The sequence below is a fragment of the Nipponia nippon genome, unplaced genomic scaffold, assembly GCF_047370975.1.
Source record: "Nipponia nippon isolate SJK-2023a ecotype South Korea unplaced genomic scaffold, ASM4737097v1 scaffold_1, whole genome shotgun sequence".
Lineage (NCBI taxonomy): Eukaryota > Metazoa > Chordata > Aves > Pelecaniformes > Threskiornithidae > Nipponia > Nipponia nippon.
Window position 1 is genome coordinate 15,025,621 of NW_028262290.1, and position 4,436 is coordinate 15,030,056.

Below are 4,436 nucleotides of genomic sequence, written 5' to 3' on the forward strand. Positions count from 1 at the left end.
AGAACATCTGTGGTTTCTCCCACCTGCATAAGGGGTTCCCGTTCTGGGCAAGAGGCTGGAGGAATCTCAGCTGCAAATGCAATGAACTGACAAGTATTTATAAACAGGGAATTACTGTGAATATATTTCTTCAGGCCTATCTCAACTACTCAGTTCCTACTGAACCCAGCCTCAGGTTCCTTCACAATGTTTTGGTAAGTTTAAGCATTTGATCAAGTAGGTTTTGATTCATAGGAAAGCAAACAGACTTGAGTTTTTTTTCCTTTCTTTCGTAAATCCTAAACCAGCTAAACTGCATTCCTGTTAGCCTGGCATCCTTCGTGAAGAAATAAGTATTACACACAGTATGTGTGCAATTTCTGGATAGAAAACAATGGTTCTACTAGCATCCTTTAACTTATGAATCATTACGGAAGCTGAAGTGGTTCGTGGTGTCCTCACACTGAGGCGCTCTGCTAAGATGTGGTTTAGAGTATGAAAAATAAGTTAAAGACCAACTATCTCATTTTCCCTTTATGATTTTCAACGTGACAACCACAGAATTTACTCACACAGATAATGCTAATGAATATTTTAATTCACTTACAGCTGCTCATAGTTTCTTGTGTTCATTAGTGTCTGACTCTGTGCTTTGTTTCCTGACATCTTTCCAGTTCTTGTACATGCTCCTCTTATGTATTGAGTGTTTTCATCCTCTACAGTAAATAACTCCTCACAGTGGACTTGCATGTTGTTCTCAGAGATGCTGGATGAGGGGTGGAGAAAGGACGATGAATTAGCTACCAGAAAAATTTTGTAGTTTATTTACAAGGCAGTAATTAAAAAATAAAACCAAACAAACTTAAAAACAACAGCCTCCCTGCAACTTTTAACAAAATTATTCTTCTACTCTGGAGTCTGAATTGGGATGGGACGTTATGTTCACATATCCTTCTGAGTGTTTACAGTATGTAGCAGTGCATTTCAAATACTTGCCTTGCTATTTTCTGCCTACCAGTAATTTTGTGGAGCTATTTAAGTAGCTTAAATTTTAACCCACAGGTACTTGGAAGAAGGATGAATCAGTGGTCAAAAACCACAGCTCATTAATTTTACATAATAGCAAAAGAATAAATAGGTCAGTATTCTGTGCATTATTTTACTAATAGGATCACCTAATTGATGTGTAGTTATTGTTTATATGGTACTTTGAAGATGTAGCTTGTTGTACAGGACTAATGTGTTCATACACTTCTATATCTAGCTATACTCAGAAAGAAGTAATTGACCTTGCATGAAATCCTTTTGGGTTTCTTGTGCACGGTGAAAGAAACCAGTGTGGCATTTGGCTGACCAAGTGTCTATGTGTATCTCTGAGCTACCTGGCTAGACCCCCCACTACAAACAGGAAAGAAATAGCCACATTTGAGGAACAATTTGTTTCATACTAAAGTGGGTATCTGAAAACAGATCATATGAATCATTTGTGCCTGTTTCTCAACTGCAAAGGAAGTTTATGGTGGCTGGGCCTGATGTGGACATCACGTGGACATCTACCTTGCAGATAATTAAACTAAGTGAGAGAAATCCCTGGACCAGACGAGTTCAGTGTTTTCTGCAGTGATTTGGAAGTAAATGTAAAGGCTGCTTAAAATGAGTCATATAGCAGTCTGGGCTGGTTGACTGAAGGGACTGACTCAATGTAACTTGAAGAGACGCTGTATGCCGTATACATGTGTATTCGGTTCCAAGCATGTTTGACACAGTGAATGAAAAAATGTTGTTATGCTCTTTTTCTTTGCCCTCCAAGCCTGTGTTTTTCTTTCTGTCAAAGCCTAGGAGGATCAGTTTCTAGAGCAAACCCATCCAGGCTTGAGGCTGTATCAGCCTGCCCTAGCTTCCTTCTAAAGACTTCTGAGCTTCTCAGCCTCTTGTGCCGGTCAGTGGTGTGGGTGGTATCTCTGAAGCTGAGTCACAGTCTCACATGGTCCGTGGTAAGGTAAACACAAAGCAAATATAAGACCTTCCTTCCTTCTTGGATGTGTGGCAGACACAAAGCTCTCTCCAGCCTCCACCATGCTAAACTGATTGTCTTCTGCTGAGAGGCCTTCCAGCCCCACAGAAGCAGTTGTTCAGGGGATCAGTGGAATCTACATCTGCCCACATTTTCGGTACCCAATACTGAATGGCACACTTTACCTTAAACCTAAACAACCTCTTTCCTTCCAGGAACATCTTTGCATGTCTCAGTCTGGCTCTTCTCTAGAAAATCTTTATTTTCAAGTTTTTGCTAACCTTATTAGCAAAAAAATGAAAACATCTTTCTGAGTTTAGGATTGTCTTGTGTTCCTGCAAGGCTTTCTCCAGTTCCTTCCCCCGGAATTGCTCTTCTGGGTGGACCAACGCAGGGCTGTGCTTCTGAGGGGCCCTCTTCAACCTTTTCCAAATCTCTCCTCTACTTTCCATTTTTTGCTGACCAAAACCAGCAGCTAGCCCTCATTTCCAGCTTTTCTAGTAAGCCTCACCTCCGTTGGTGAGGCTAATACCCTTCTCTGTGCACAGAGAAAATTACCTGTCTGCAACGACCAAAAGGGGATGAATATAGGAACTGATGATAGAATATGCAGTGTGGCATCTCTAAGATACGAATCAGATCCTTGTGTGTTGGGAGAAACCATGGCCTGAATCCTCAGAAGTTAATGAGCTATGTGTAATTAGAAGAACTGAGGAGGATAAGCAAGGATGCCTATCTTTATTCTGTAACCGCCCTCCTCTGCTTCTCAAAACTCTCATGGCTACTTAGATAGTTTTGATGTAGAGTTCTTCTGCTATTTTTATTATTATTATGCTCTTATTTTCTCTTTTATGAGAGTCTTTTAGTGGCATGGCATGCACGCTCACTACCATCTGTCACACAGTATCCTGTCCAAGCAGAAAACAGTGCAGTGCAGTCATATACATTCCTTGCTTAAACTTTAATGGGTCCACTGGTATGTGCCTACACTGGAAAATGTTCATATCTGAGAAAGTAGGAATGGAAAAAGTGTGCCTTTCGCAAGGAAAGGCTTGTAATTTTTCTTGGTTTTGCAGAAAACATATTTCTGCTTCTTCAGGTCCTGAGAAAACTCTCTTGCCTATGTGAACTTACAGAAAGCTCTGGGGTTCCTGAGCTATTGAACTGAGATTTCTTTTTGGATCTACTGACAACCTTTTAGATTTCCTCTGTCAAGCTTTAACTCATTTTTCAAGGCCTAGCAACTGGCTCACAGTGGGAAATAAATTCCTCAGTTCACATGCTAAGCATCCGCCAACTCTGTATTCGTGTTTTTCTGCACAGTTTTACGTAATCTTCTACGGACTGACTGATCATCATTGTTGCTCCCTCCACCCTCCGCATGGTAGAGTGCCCCACGTGCTCAGGGAATGTTGTGGGGCAACTGACAGAAAGACTTCTATTGTATGAAGTTGGGAAAATTAGCATCTCTTGCTAGACAATTCACTGCTGAGAGGTTAATGAGATAGCAAAGGCTTGAAATATCTAGGAAGGGGAAAAGATGAACAGAGGATTAATGACTGAACTCTGTTTCCAGAAACGTTACTTATATTTGTTGTACTTTTTATATTCGTGTACTCTTTAAGGATTAAACTATGTCAGAAACAATAAGACCAAAGTAATAATTGACATCTGGCTACTTTTTAAAAGTTATGCCCGTTTTGTAAAACACATAAGCGAAGACAAATGCAGCTCTTATCTGGGTGGAAAGGGAAGATACATAATGAAATTACATTGTATGAGAAGGTCACGGCTCTGCAGATGTGCCCCTGCTGTACTGCGTCATCCCAACGAGGAGCTACTGCCCCTTTACTGCCCCAACATCTGCACTTGATTAGGCACAGGACTTCCATGGGATTTAAGCATAGGTATAGCACTGGGGATGTTAAGGGTCTTAGGGATTCAGAACTGAGAAATGCACATGATCACGCACACTTCCCAGCCATGGAGATTTTTGTGTAGTTAGCGACTATGCTGCGGTAGGCTGCTACTTCCGCCTGCAAAACAGGGCGATGCAAGTTGCTGGTCCCACCCACCTAATGGAAATCAAGTGAAACTTTTCCTCCCCGTTGAAACATCTGCATGGAGAAACCTTTCCAGGCCAGGAGCGGGTGGGGCCGTGGGGCTGCAGTCGGCGGCGCTGCACGCAGCAGGTAGGCAGAGAATTCTTCTACCGTTTGCTGTTCTCCCTTACCACACAAGCAGAAAAGCAACCCAGATTAAGCTGTGGCTTTGATCTTGCTCATTCTTTCTTACACACGTTGAGTAGGTTACGTATGACTTCAATAAATAACAAAAGAGAGAGGAAAAAAAGAAATGGCAATTCATGGCTTTTGTACCTGTGCAATAATACTCAAGCAAGACAACCTAGAGCAATGCTTTCCAAATAACCATAAGCTTATCC

At 41.6% G+C, this 4,436-nt stretch overlaps 1 long non-coding RNA gene across 1 annotated transcript in view; it reads left to right on the plus strand.

The window, feature by feature from the left end:
• The window catches only part of LOC148057248 (uncharacterized), a 71,304-nt gene that overhangs the window by 7,094 nt on the left and 59,774 nt on the right, over positions 1–4,436 (plus strand). The gene's annotated exons all lie outside the window — the stretch shown is intronic.